Genomic DNA, 15,581 nt, shown 5'->3' with positions numbered 1-15,581 from the left:
TTCTGAGCCCTCTCCTGTACTCCCTGTTCACCCACGACTGCGTGGCCATGCACGCCTCCAACTCAATCATCAAGTTTGCGGACGACACTACAGTGGTAGGCTTGATTACCAACAACGACGAGATGGCCTACAGGGAGGAGGTGAGGGCCCTCGGAGTGGGGTGTCAGGAAAATAACCTCACACTCAATGTCAACAAAACAAAGAGATGATTGTGGACTTCAGGAAACAGCAGAGGGAGCACCCCCCCCCCCCCCCCCCCCCCTATCCACATTGACGGGACAGTAGTAAGTTTAAAGTTCCTTGGCGTACACATCACGGACAAACTGAATTGGTCCACCCACACAGACAGCGTGGTGAAGAAGGCGCAGTAGCGCCTCTTCAACCTCAGGAGGCTGAAGAAATTCGGCTTGTCACCAAAAGCACTCACAAACTTCTACAGATGCACAATCGAGAGCATCCTGTCGGGCTGTATACGGCAACTGCTCCACCCACAACCGTAAGGCTCTCCAGAGGGTAGTGAGGTCTGCACAACGTATCACCGGGGGCAAACTACCTGCCCTCCAGGACACCTACACCACCCGATGTCACAGGAAGGCCATAAAGATCATCAAGGACAACAACCACTCGAGCCACTGCCTGTTCACCCCGCTATCATCCAGAAGACGAGGTCAGTATAGGTGCATCAAAGCGGTCCCCGAGAGACTGAAAAACAGCTTCTATCTCAAGGCCATCAGACTGTTAAACAGCCACCACTAACATTGAGTGGCTGCTGCCAGCATACTGACTCAACTCCAGCCACTTTAATAATGGGAATTGATGGAAATGTATGTAACAATGTATCACTAGCCACATTAAACAATGCCACTTAATATAATGTTTACATACCCTACATTACTCATCTCATGTGTATATGCTGTACTCATTTAAACTGCTGCATCTTGCTGCATCTTGCCATCTTTATGTAATACATGTATCACTAGCCACTTTAAACTCTGCCACTTCATGTTTATATACCCTACATTACTCATCTCATATGTATATACTGTACTCTATACCATCTACTGCATCTTGCCTATGCCGTTCTGTACCATCACTCATTCATATATCTTTATGTACATATTCTTTATCCCTTTGTGTATAAGGTAGTAGTTGTGGAATTGTTAGGTTAGATTACTCGTTGGTTATTACTGCATTGTTGGAACTAGAAGCACAAGCATTTCGCTACACTCGCATTAACATCTGCTAACCATGTGTATGTGACAAATAAAATTTGATTTGATTTGCATTCAACTAATGTAGATAAACAACAACATATCACAGTCAAAGCAAGTAAGAAGTTTTTGAGAATGTTGTTGATGTTCGTCCGGCTACTTGCAAATGTATTTTCGTATTTTAAAATACATGTATTTGAATTAAATACAATACTTTGGTCTTTAGGATATTTTGTAGTTGTATTTTGTCATTTATGCTCGTCCTTGTCTGTGTCCTATTTCCTGTCTAAGGGGAGGATGTTCTGGCAGGTGTCTGGTCCTGGTGGATGTGTTGACCAGCAACACCTCAGTGCCCTGCTCCAGGAGCTCATCCAGGTCCCACGGCAGCCAGGAGAGGTGCCCGCCTTCGGAGGGAGCAACGTGGAGCCCAGCGTGGCCAGCTGCTTTCGCATGGTGAGCTAGGATTTACGTTGGTCAAAATAAGCATTTAGCTATTACTGTTAAGTACAGCCCAAGGTTTTCCCCATGTTAGTCGCTGTTATAGTACAATATTACAAGAAGGGTAGAAATAAAATCCAATCTGTGTTAAAAACTCTCATTGGATTATCTCCAATCTTGATATGTGATGTTATTGATTTTCAAAATGGATTTTGAACATTCTTTATGCACTTGTAAGGTGTACTTTAATCCATTATGTGAGCAGCAGACTAATGTCAAAAGAGGATTTGAGGCTATTTATACATCGGAGAGTAGCTCTGAGACCATGGTGGAGAGATGCAGATGCCTAAACACTGTGAGAGCTATTAAACTGAGCATCTAATTTATGATGACAGTTATGCTAACTCAAACCTTATGTCAAACATTCATGATGAATATGGTGAGACATCAATGCCTTGTTTCTGATAGACTCTTATAGATGAGTCAGTCAGATGTCTGCTGCCTCAGTCTCAGTCTCTTGACGTGTCTGAGATTAGTGTACACTAAATTGTTTGATGGGGTCATGGCATTTTAATGGGCTGTGTTATCCGAAAGGGCTAATCACCACAGGCCCTGTCTCTGACCTTGTGCTGTCTGGCACTTATGTGTACGTTGTGTATTTGTACATGCACACATGTTTTGCATCTTTGTGTAGTAAATATGTGATTTGCTCTCTGTTATGTAGCCCTGAAAGATACCCAGCAGTCTCTTACTCCAGGAGAATTGGGATGCCACTATAGTAGACAGGCTTTATCAGGCTCCACAGCTGGATTAGAGCACACCACTGGAACCCAAACGGGAATAGCAACTTAATTATGTAATTTCTCTCATGTAGACCCTTAAGAAATTAAACATGGAGTGACTTTCAAACCCTTTTAATGACAATTGTGTCCAGTAATGAACATTAGTGACTCATGAGAACTTTCTTTAACATTTCTCATCATCAATTTCATGACTTATTTCTGGAAATAAAGGACTGAGACTAGAGTAATTTACTACAGCTCTACTAAGCCAGTCTCTGAAGGGAACTACTGTCCCCAGGCTGCCAGAGAGCATATGCCCTGCCTCTGGATCTCTGGTGGTCTCATGGTCCTCCTCTCCTCTCTTCCCCACCATGTGGCTATAGGCTCCTGGGAAAACCTCCATCCACTTCCTGGAGTGGATGAGCCTGGAGCTCCAGTCCGTGGTGTGGCTGTCTGTGCTGCAGCGAGTGGTCCAGGCAGAGAACGCCTAACACCAGGCCAAGTGCTCCACCTGGAAACAGTTTCCCATCAAGAGCTTTAGGTGAGCCACAGGGCCTCAACAGGTGAATGCTATTTCAACCATATAGGGAATGTCAAAGCTGCTTCCTGTCCTGGCATACTACCAAGGGCAAGGCTTTAATTAACCCCATCATTGAGTACTACAGTACACCCCAGTAAAAAGCATAAATCATAGTCCACAGATGCTGAGATACGATTGTCTCATGTCCCATCTGAGACCACCAAAGTGGGGGATGTACATCCACACAATTCCTAGCCAACGCGTCTCCGGTACGTACGTGTCCTCTATTCATTTGAATGTGTTGACAGTTGGTGAAATTGCTTGAACTGGGCTGAGAATTTGACAACGGTCCAATGTTGGAGAACACTGCTGTGCATACGCATACACATTTTGGACTCTGATAAACCCATAAGACTAATTTCATTATGCCATCAGTATTTTTAATGTCACTCTCAGCCCATCCCAGCTATCACCATAAACCACCCTCATTTGGTTTCCATGTGTCATATATTTTTCAATTGTGATGTTTTACATACATTGAACCTTTCTAATCGTATATTTGTTATTTTTATTTAACTAGGCAAGTCGGTTAAGAAGGCATTTCTATTTACAATGACGGCCTACCAAAGGGCAAAAGGCCTCCTGCGGGGACGGGGGCTGGGATTAAAAATAAAATGTATATAGGACAAAACACACATCACGACAAGAGAGACAACACAACACTACATAAAGAGAGACCTAAGACAACAGCATAGCATGGCAGCAACACATGACAACACAGCATGGTAGCAGCACAAAACATGGTATAAACATTATTGGGCACAGACAACAGCATAAAGGACAAGAAGGTAGAAACAATAATACATCACGCAAAGCAGCCACAACTGTCAGTAAGAGTGTCCATGATTGAGTCTTTGAATGAAGAGATTAAGATAAAACTGTCCAGTTTGAGTGTTTGTTGCAGCTCGTTCCAGTCGGTAGCTGCAGCAAACTGAAAAGACGAGCGACTCAGGGATGTGTGTGCTTTAGGATCCACAGATTGTGAGCTAAAGATGAAAACCTTTTCTGCAAGTATTATTTGACTGACTATGGCTTTGTAAATCGCCCAACACTGCTATTTGTAAGGTTCATTTTAAGTGTTTTTTTTTTTACCAGAATAAATGGGATCCCGGGTGGCGTAGTGGTCTAAGGCACTGCATCTCAGTGCTTGAGGCGTCACTACAGACTCCTTGGTTTGATTCCAGGCTTTATCACAACAGGTCATGATTGGGAGTCCCATAGGGCAGCGCACAATTGGCCCAGCGTCGTCCGGGTTTGGCCGTGTAGGCCGTCATTGTAAATAAGAATTAGTTCTTAATTGACTTGCCTAGTTAAATTTAAATGTAAAATTAATCTAGGGATTCTGTCTATTCACAGCAAAATCTACAGAGCTGAGATTGTTGTACGGCGGAAATAATCATTTAAATTGAAAAAACATCAAGTGTTGTTTTTGTACCAGTTCATAAACCATGTAATCGGTATGTCAAATCTCTTCCCATTTATTTTGAAACCTGAATGGTGCTGCTGTCAACATTTTTGTCCTCAAACGAAACTCTTATATTTTTCTATTTGTGCCAAATCCTTACAGCCAATTTGCATCTTTAATACATGGCAGGCAAACAAGTTCTCTACCTTCTCCCTTTTCCACTTGTCTCCTCCATTTTTGTGGGTTATGCTGCAATCAGTTGGTTGTAAATTTGGATTGAGCAGACATTCCCATATATTTCCGATAGCTACATATGTGACATAACTCCACCGTTTCTATTCATAATATAATTAATAAATATAATGCCGTTTTAAAATAAAAAATCCATAAAGAATGTTGTTTTATTAAGCAGGATATTTGAGTTTAACCATAACATTTACTGTAATATTTGTTCCATCTTTTCTGGAGGATAAAACAGAAATTGTAACCAGCTTTGTATGGCTTGTTTAAGAAAGAGCGATACTTTAAACAACATTTAATTTTCAATTCGTCGGAAATTAGAAGTTGTAATCTGTATAAAGACAAAAAGGCAATTTTTGAACAAATCTACTGGAGAACCATTTTAGGTTTAAGTATAATTTATGTGTGAGTGAAGCTTTTAGTGAGAAGTTTAAAGCTTTAATATTTTATAATTTTAGATCCCCAAACTCATATTCATTATATAAATAGGCACATTTAATTTGTCTGGCTTAGCATTCCAAATAAAAATAAATATTTTTTGCTCATATGATTTAAAAAATTAGTCATCTGGAGTAGGCAGTGCCATTAGTAAGTTAGTAAACTGTGATAGGACCAAAGAGTTAATCATTGTGATTTTTCCATAAATAGACAAGTGTTTACCTCTCCATGGTTGCAGAATCTTATCCATTTTTGCAAACTTTCTATTGAAATTGATTGTGATAAGTGGATTTATATTTTTGGAGATGTGAATACCAAGTATGTCTACTGCACCATCCGCCCATTTTATTGGTAAACTACAAGGTCTTTTAATGATCCAATACGGTACACTTGTGGTGTACCACAATATGGTACACTTGTCATAATTAGGTTTTAGTCCAGAAGCTAGAAAAGTGATCAAGATCTTCAATGAGACTGTGCAGGGATCCAGATTGCAGACTTAAGAAAAAAGTAGAGTCATCAGCATACATTGACACTTTATTCCCTGGGTTTCTAACCCCTTGATATTTTTGTTTGATCTAATTTTAATAGCTAGCATTTCAAATGGTCATAATAAATAGATTTGGAGACAACGGACAGCCTTGTTTTACTCCTCTTAAAAGCTCAACACTTTCTGAGAAGTAACCATTATTTACTATTTTACATCTGGGGTTGCCATGTAAAAGGGTTGTCCATGTAAAAAAAACTGTCTGATCAAGATGAACAATATCTGGTAAAAACCGTTTTTATTCTATGTGCTATGCATTTCGCCAGGAAGTTTGCATCACAACATTGAAGTGTAAGAGGCATCCAGTTTTTTAAATGGATTGGCTTTTTATACTTACCACCTGGGTCCTGTTTTAGTAGTAATGAAATCAGACCTGGTTGAGTACTTGAAAGTCTACCATTTTTACAGGAGTAATTAAATCATGTTAATAATGGATCTTTAGGTACATCAAAAAAGGTCTGATATATCTGGTATACCATCAAGCCCTGGTGTTTTCCAGACTGAAAATATTTAATTGCCTCAAAGTTCCTCTTTCTGTAAATTTGTTAATGTTATGCCATCATTGTTTACTACACCCAAGCATGGATTCTAGAATACTTCCAAGGAATTGAAATGTCTGTTATTTTCTGATTTCAGAACAAACCACTTCAGGGGAGAGGATGTGATTTTGCCAAAACACTGAAGAACAAGTTCAAATGTCTTGGGGGCAGGGAGTGAGGATTATTAGTCCTAAAGCCTGGGAGGTCTTATGTGATGGAACATCTAGAGACTGTCAGCACAGATTGACACTCCTTATTTTGATAGACATCTCTGTGCTTCCGTCAGGTCCAGCTCGTCCCCAAGGCTTCCCCTCTGACACACACTCCAGAATTGAGCACTATACCTGTAGGTATGAGTCAAGAAATAATTTCATAGCATCACCCGCCTGCTGATGCCCACTAGTTGAGTAGGCTTCACCCCAGGGGTATTGATCAGTTGTAACACATCTGTGAATAAGGCTCAGAGAAGTCAGAGAAGTGGGCCAGCCCTACCAGACAGCACAGGAGAGCACGCTGAAGGTCAGCAGGGTCCACAGAACTTCATAACCCAGTTTTTATCAGGCAATGACTCCTGCAGACTATACTTTGAACAGCTGGGTTGACATCAGCAGACTGTGCATAGTGAACACTACTTGCATGCAAAGGATAGCCTGTCAGTTTCTTAACTTTTCCCCCTGACATTTAAGTAATCTGTAGTAGGCTAACTCCTTCATTTTAATTTGTACATTATACATGCATGCAGTCTTCATATGTCATTATATTCTGCCCTCAGCAGCACTGCCCACAATGTGCCTTTTCTCTGAAATAATCTTCTCCACACAGATGAACATGATGCCACTAATGAGTATGGTGGAGTGGCGTGACTCCTTTGTTTGGGTTAAATCATAAAACATTTGGTCTGGCGTGTCCTCGTTCTCTGCCACATCATGTTTATAAAATGTAAGCGATGAGTGAAGAAGGCACAGAAATGTAATTCTGACAAAGAAAAGCACATAAACCTGACTTAGCAGCAACAGCTAGGGTTTCCCTTTTGTAATGTTAAGACTGCTGGATTTGCACTTCTTGGAATTCCCTCCCATGACACATTTAATTTTACTGTTTTTACTCTCTGCTTCTGTTCAAGACTCATTGAGATGGAGAACTGCTCCTTCTTCACTGAGAGCCTGTGAGTTTATCATATAAAGCTCTTACAATACAACAAGATGAGACTGTGTTAGAAATCATTAGATTAGCTTCACTCAGGTTTCCTCACGTCCGCATGGTTCATTCTGTCCTTCCCTCTGTTCTGGTTGAGGATCAGTATCTTGACCGCCTGGAGCAGGACTCCCTGGCATCCTATGACCATTACCTGGGTTATACAGGCTGTGACCGAGGATGAGCTGCAGAAAACACTGGCCATGCTGTAGAATGAGAACAGGTGAGAGGTCACGAACCCTCATGTCCTTTTCATTTTATGAGTACCAAAGTCAGTCCAGTCACACCCAAATAAAAATATTTCTGGCATCAGGGCCCAGTTTTTCAATGGTTATCTCTCTGGATTTTGCCTATCGGATAGGATTAAATGCATAGAAACAGAATGATTAGAACAGACAAATCATTGACTTTAATGGGAACTCCCGTTCTAATCATTTTTATGCATTTAATCCTATTCAATAGGCGAAATCCAGATAACTTTTGAAAAACCGGGCCCAGAGTATCTAATCATAATGGGTTTACCTCAGATCTAAGAAAGAAAACAAGTAGGTGGCCAGTACGATGCAGAAAACTTCAGTTAACTATTTACAGATAATATATACATAAATTAGGAGCCAATCAGCCTATAGTTTATATCAGTACGCACAACTACAACGAGTTTCGAGTACTACAAGAGTATTCTTCAGGCAGTGTTTACCTTAGATCTGCCATCATATCAGAGCACAGTTGTAGACATAAAACACAAAGTACCTTGGGTCACAAAAGTGTAATTCCCCCCAAGGTACTGCATAGGAAGTACTGACATCTAGAGTGGCAGCATGCTGTGGCCAGACCACATCTGAGGGAGGGCTCTGTGGAGCAGTAGGACTACCAGAACCAGGCCTTGCTGGCTGAGGCCAGGAACCTGAGGTACAATCAGGGCAGGCTGGAAACCTGCATGCAGATCCTGGAGTACCCCAACAAGGAGCTAGAGTCAGCTCCACCGGCTAAGGGAGATTCTACAACAGGGAGTCCCAGTCAGAGGTTAGCAGTCCTATCCACATGAAGGTGCATCCTTTTATTTCCTCATGATATTAGTATATGTTTAGAGAGAGAGGATTTCAAGGACAATGTATCGACTGGAACCCCATCATCAGTGTTACAAAGAGACAGCTAAGCACAGGAGCCAGCAACACTGAACCCCCAGGTAACATAGTACGCTCGTTTGATATGAGGATTAACTGTCAAAAGGCATTAGGGGCCTGTCTAAAAGGGTGCCCTCATGCCTTTGTTTTCCCTCTGTGTAAGCAGGACCGGCCTTAGGCTGGATCACAATGCTCCAGCTCCATCACCTTCAACAGGCCATTGAGCAACTGAAGAACGTCTTTCCCTTACACGGATCCCAAAACCGGCTCCGCGCGTGCGCCATCTTGCATAAATGTATTTTGTCTCCCCACACGTGATCATGACACGCAGGTTAAAATATCAAAACAAACTCAACCAATTATATTAATTTGGGGACAGGTCGAAAAGCATTAAACATTTATGGCAATTTAGCTAATTAGCTTACACTTGCTAGCTAATTTGTCCTATTTAGCTAGCTTGCTGTTGCTAGCTAATTTGTCCTGGGATATAAACATTGAGTTGTTATTTTACCTGAAATACACAAGGTCCTCTACTCCGCCAATTAATCCACACATAAAACGGTCAACTGAATAATTTCTAGTCATCTCTCTTCCTTCTAGGGTTTTTCTTCTCGACTTTATATTGCGATTGGCAGCTTTCATAAATTAGGTGCATTACCGCCACTGACCTCGTTTGTCTTTCAGTCACCTACGTGGGTATAACCAATGAGGAGATGTCACGTGGGTACCTGCTTCTATAAACTAATGAGATGGGAGAGGCAGGATTATTGCACAGATCGTGTGTCAGAAATATAACTAATTTCTATTTTAGCCCTTGGCAATGCAGACGCTCGTTGGAGCACACAAGCAGTGTGGGTGCAATAATTGAATAACATAGATTTCTAAATTTATTTTGCAACAGCGAGCGGTGTGGTCAGCCTGTTAGAGAGAGAACTGTGAGTTCCCTTTCAGTCAACTTTCGTACAACATACTATGGGGAGTCGCTCTCTCGTGACTTCGGTTGAAGCATCTACAATCACGCCAGACAAGGCCAATGAAATCCGCACCTCGCTGGAAGCCCCGCCTTCCACAGGTGATAAGCGTGAGGCTTGGATTCATTCCTTCAATTATTCCACATTTCACCTCTCAGGGCTGTAACCAGGGTTTGAGTTTTAGTGAGGTCCAGAAGGGGGCTCCCATGACATTTTCTGAAAGTTGAAGCTCATTTTATGCATTTATATAAAATAAAAGAATGTTTAAATGCTATTTGGAGAACAGCAAAAACAAGCAAAAATGACCCCAGCCATTATAACCTTGGCTGCTGTAGGTTAATTCACCTCAGTCGCTCTACAAACACATAGCCTATTAGCTATACAATTCTAATGTTATATCCCTGAAAGGGGATATATTATTTCTCCAGTACACTATAAATACTACAGTAATATCTGCAAAAACTCTACAGTAAATACTACAGTATACTACAATCTGCAAAAACACTACATTAATTACTATACTTTATACTACATTGTTAAATTACTACAGTATTCATACTATAGTCAACTATAAGTACTACAGTAAATACTACAGTGAATACTACAATATTTATACCATAGTATAATATAGTATTTTTTTTGTTGAAGCACCTTTGACAGCGATTATAGCCTTGGGTCTTCTTGGGAATGACGCTACAAGCTTGGCACACCTGTACTTTCTCCCATTCTTTTCTGCAGATCCTCTCAAGCTCTGTTAGGTTGGATGGGGTGTTTTGCTGCACAGCTATTTTCATGTCTCTCCAGAGCTAAGCAATCGGGGGAGACGGGCCTTGGTCAGGGAGGTGACCAAGAACCCGATGGTCACTCTGACAGAGCTCTAGAGTGCCTCTGTCGAGATGGGAGAATTTTCCAGAAAGACAATCATCTCTGTGGCACAGATGAAACCTACGGCGAAGCACGGTGGTGGCAGCATCGTGCTATGGGGATTATGTTCAGGGGAAGGGACTGGGAGACTAGTCAGGATTGAGGGAAAGATGAACGGAGCAAAGTACAGAGTGATCCTTGATGAAAACCTGCTCCAGAGAGCTCAAGACCTCAGACTGGTGCGAAGGTTCACCTTCCAACAGGACAATGACCCTAAGAACATAGCCAAGACAACTCAGGAATGGCTTTGGGACAAGTCTCTGAATGTCCTTGAGTGGCCCAGCCAGAGCCCGGACTTGAACCCGATCGAACATCTCTGGAGAGACCTGAAAATAGTTGTGCAGCGACGCTCCCCATCCAACCTGACAGAGCTTGAAAGGATTTGCAGAGAAGAATGGGAGAAACTCCCCAAACAGAGGTGTGCCAAGTATGTAGCGTCATACCCAATAAGAATCAAGGCTGTAATCGCTGCCAAAGGTGCTTAAACAAATGTGATATTTCAGTTTTTTATTTTATTAAAATTTGCGAAAATTTCTAAAAACCTGTTTTTGCTTTGTCATTATGGGGTTATGTGTGTAGATTGATGAGGGAACAAAAACTATTTAAATAATTTTAGAATAAGGCTGTAACGTAACAAAATTTGGAAAAAGTCAAGGGGTCCGAATACTTTCTGAAGGCATTGTATATATTGGAATAAATAAAAAAGTATACGGACCAAAAATTGACAGCTGCGCCATACAGGTTGCAAAATAATTGGGAGGTTTTCAATGTACTGATTCCATGACACGTGGTCTATGAACTGATACACAAAACGACGCTGGATTAAAACGTAGTTTTTACATTTAAATTATCATACAAAATTTTTGCAACTAATACAATTTTATATATATATATGATATATATTCAGATTTTGCTGCGAAGAGAGAATATTTAGATCACTATATATGTAGCTAGTTTTCGGTCACAGGTTCAGAAATGGCAGAAACATTTGTACATTTACTTGAAGCTAACTGCAAATAGCACTGCTGGGTGATATGAAGTCATAGTAAATCGATCAATAATATAATAATAATCTTAGCAAAGGTGTTTATCTTTCATTTGCAATCTGTAAAAACTATGAGAATAGAAAGGTTCAGAACTTTTGTGAAACATCACAACACAGTGGAAAAATATATGGCAGCTAGAAATCAAAACTGGATATTCTTCAGAAATAGATGGGAGGGGTTGAGGGTAGCTGAAGGATGGGACTAAAAACAAACAAGATAACTAATGTAAGATATACTATCCATGAAATGTATGTAGTATGTATATGCTGGAAGTGGAGGTCTACGTATTGTTGTCCATTAGTTTAGGGGAGGGGTGTATTATGGGATGTTGCAAGAACATCCATGTGTCTAGTTTTCTGAGAGTTAGGGAGTGAACGTTACTTATAATAAGGGTTACATGGAGAATATCCATTGCAGTGTGTAATGCAGCCTAGTTGTATTTACACCATCGCGGCAGCTATTTTAGAAACATAACCTTGCTCTGTGCTTCTCCAAGCATGCACTTTGTAGCCTATAGCTTATAGGCTATGGATCATTTGATTGAGACCACACTAATAGCCTTTCGGCGCACTTGATATTGCGCATCCAGCGGAGAATCAGAGATGAGGGGCGGCATCAGGCACACATCGATATATAGCCTAATAAGCAACTAATTCTAAAACACTGAGAAATATTGGACTAGATTTAGTAAATACAAACCCTCCCCTTGAAATTGAGAAAAGCATGACCCTCCCCCATTCTGTACATGTTGATTCATCCTTTAGGAGAATATTCCATCAATGTCACATCAAACATACACAGAACATGGTGGCCATGTTCTCAGAACATAATATGTTTAGTTCTAGACACGTTTGATGTGACTTTGAAAGAACATTCATGTGTCCAGTTTTCTGAGGGTTAGGGAAATATTCCATCAACTTCCCACCAAACATTTTTATTTTTATTTAACTAGGCAAGTCAGTTAAGAACAAATTATTATTTTCAATGACGGCCTATTTATTTTGGGGGGTTAGGGGCCTGTTCAGGGGCAGAACGACAGATTTGTCCTTGTCAGCTCAGGGATTTGAACTTGCAACCTTCCGGTTACTAGTCCAACTCTCTAACCACTAGGCTACCCTGCCGCCCAACATACTCAGAACATGGTTGCCATGTTCTCAGAATGTAAGATACAGTATTAAAGTTCTACACAAAACGTTCTCCCCCCAAAATAAATGTCATTACATATCACAACTTGCTACTGTTGCCAAGCCCATCAGGGCTCTGATCCATTCATATCCATTCATATATCCCTTACCTTTGGCAAGGTAAGGGATACTCACACACACAGTGCTTTTAACATAGTGTTTTCAACTTACATGACACTTTGACTTACATGATTACATTGTGCATGTTCATATATACAGTAATTATTATTCAACATGTCCTCACCTGGGATTTGGACTCACAACCTCTTGGTTCACAGCATTTAGATATTTCTGCTATGCCACCATGTCTGTGTCAGTTATCAGTTAATTTGACTATTCTCTCTTCATTGACTTTACATTTCAACAATTTAAGGGCTTTCGGTATAGTTGTCTAATGTTGGTGGGGCATATTAACCAGTTTTAATTATACTCCTGAATCTCTATGATCAATAAAGGTTTTTCTTGAGTATACTTTTAATTTTCTTAAGTGCATTCACCCTATTGCTTACTCCTATCAAGATGTTTCAGATCTACACAAGTACCAAGGGAGGAGGGGTTAGGTTTTCTTCTGGCCAGTGCCTAACTATACTGGCCCAATAAGCACATGCCCTAGAGATATTCCTTATTGGACAGTAGTTAGGGTGTTTGTCATTGGTGCTGGTGGCCTGCGTTCAATACCCACTAGAAGAGTCACCCTACTCTCAGATTCTTAGCAATATATGTTAACGTCATTATTTGGCATAAATTACAACACACCTATCTGTTCTAAGTAAAATGAGTTTCACATTTAAAAGATGTGAATCGGTAGAATTCTATATAGCTGAGCATACACACCACATACCATGTAGAACAAACGTGTCTCATTAGGAATCACATCAGCTCTCATCATTGCATTTTTATCTGTAACATTCTTAAATTATTGCTGAAACATGGCCCAGGAGTTAGTGTTGCTTCTGATAGAAACATACCCAGATCATGGTTGCCATATTCTCAGAATATCAAAAATGTGTTTACTTCGAGTAGCATGTCTGTACTTTCTCACATTTGCACTTTTAGCAATGAGGATGCCAGTTATGCAAAAACATTACACAACAAAGTTCCAAAAACAGATTCTGTTCCAAAAAGTGATTCTGTTCCAAAAATAGAATCACTCAGTGTTGAGTGTAATATATTACTTACATGAGTAACGGAGTAATTAATATAAGTTCCTGTCTTTAAATATTGTAATATTAGTTACTTTTTCAAGTAACCCGTGTATTACTTTGAAGTATATCTCTACTGCCGTGTTATATACAGTATACATGTTTAATGCCTTGTCTCATGGTAACGGAATTCATGCTGTAGGCTAACTTGTTTCCAATAAGAAACAAGTTACAAGAAAGATGTCAGGAAAAGATGGCAGCTGTGTTACCCTGCTAAATCTTTTCCTTCTGGAAATGCTCCCATTATTTTTTGTTAATCGAGGAGATCAGTCAAATACAAACTCTGGAAAGGCAGCATTGATCTCTTCGTCCGGAAACACCACATCAAACTTGAAAAAACATCTGGAGGTCGTGCACAAAGCTGGTAGCCAAAGTTCTAGAAATGTGTGAAATAGGAGAAATCTACACTGAGTGTACAAAACATTAGAAACACCTTCCTAATATTGAGTTGCACCCCCTTTTGCCCTCAGAACAGCCTCAATTTGTCGGGGCATGGACTCTTCAAGGTGTCGAAAGCATTCAATGGGGATGCTGGCCAATGTTGACTCCAATGGTTCCCACTGTTGTGTCAAGTTGTCTGGATGTCCTTTGGGTGGTGGACACACAGAACTACTAAGCGTGAAAAACCCAATTCTTGACACACTCAAACCGGTGCGCCTTCCACCTAGTACCATACCCCGTTCAAAAGCACCCTCTGAATGGCACACAATCCATGTCTCAAAGCCTGTCACCTCCCCTTCATCTCCACTGATTAAAGTGTATTTAACAGGTGTCACCAATAAGGGAACATAGACTGACCATGTGAATCCAAGGGAAATGTTTTGTACACTCAGTGTATTGGTCTGGATACCTATAAATTATTAATATAATATATATACCAAAAATTATTAAGATCTGATTATTTGAATGTGTATTCACTTCACTTGATTTGTGAAATGTGTAAAATAAAAATAAAAATTGACCTCGTGTGTCCAAAGACTATATAGAAACAGCTGTAGTTCAAACAACAATGAGTTGAATCATATTTGGCACAGGTACAATACTATATGCTTTTAAACAAATACATTCTGAAAAGTATTTTAAAATACATATGCTGAAGTCATTTTAATGATTTTTTAAAAATGTTCTCAAAGTCCCAACTTTGATTGGCAGTGGAAGTATGATAGATAATGACAATCTTAATATTTCAATGTAGCCTGTGTAGACACTTGTACTATGTTGACACCAAATGTCATGCAATAACACCAAACATAATTTGTTCAGTGGTGCATTTTGATATTGTATTAAATACCGTACCCTGGCGTGAATGGGTTAATGCACATTGAAATGAATAAACAGGCTAATGATGAGAATCATGACCCCGTTTTACAAAATCCGTCTAACGTTACTGGATGGAAATCTGATGTGCTGTTTTATGGTATCAGGCCAGTACTATTGGTACCATATACTATATATGTTGACGTAATATTTCATGATGTTGATATTTTTTACATTTTCAATAATTAATAAATTCATAATTCAATGTTTCTAACATCATTATTTTCCACATTAGTACATTTCCACATGCAGTTATCCATGTCAATATTACATATTCTAGTCTCTCAGTAATGGTTTCAGTAAATGAAAGTCAGATTCCATTGTCACAATGTAGGCTTACAAGTCATTTCTTCATTCTTACATCTGTGGACTGGAAACAGCCATAAAAATTACTTACCTGTAACAAAGATGGTTTAGTATGGGTTTAGAAACTCTGTAC

At 40.0% G+C, this 15,581-nt stretch overlaps 1 long non-coding RNA gene across 1 annotated transcript; it reads left to right on the top strand.

The window, feature by feature from the left end:
- The first annotated feature begins 1,263 nt into the window (after window positions 1-1,263).
- On the top strand, window positions 1,264-3,220 carry LOC110533862. Its single transcript, XR_005034354.1, has 3 exons — window positions 1,264-1,664; window positions 2,815-2,972; window positions 3,126-3,220. It is a non-coding gene; the product is annotated as an uncharacterized LOC110533862 (long non-coding RNA).
- Window positions 3,221-15,581: the final 12,361 nt, after the last annotated feature.

Source organism: Oncorhynchus mykiss, chromosome 10 (genome assembly GCF_013265735.2).
Source record: "Oncorhynchus mykiss isolate Arlee chromosome 10, USDA_OmykA_1.1, whole genome shotgun sequence".
In the NCBI taxonomy this organism is placed as follows: domain Eukaryota; kingdom Metazoa; phylum Chordata; class Actinopteri; order Salmoniformes; family Salmonidae; genus Oncorhynchus; species Oncorhynchus mykiss.
The sequence above is the reverse complement of the archived record's forward strand: the minus strand, read 5'-3'. Positions and strand labels throughout refer to the sequence as shown.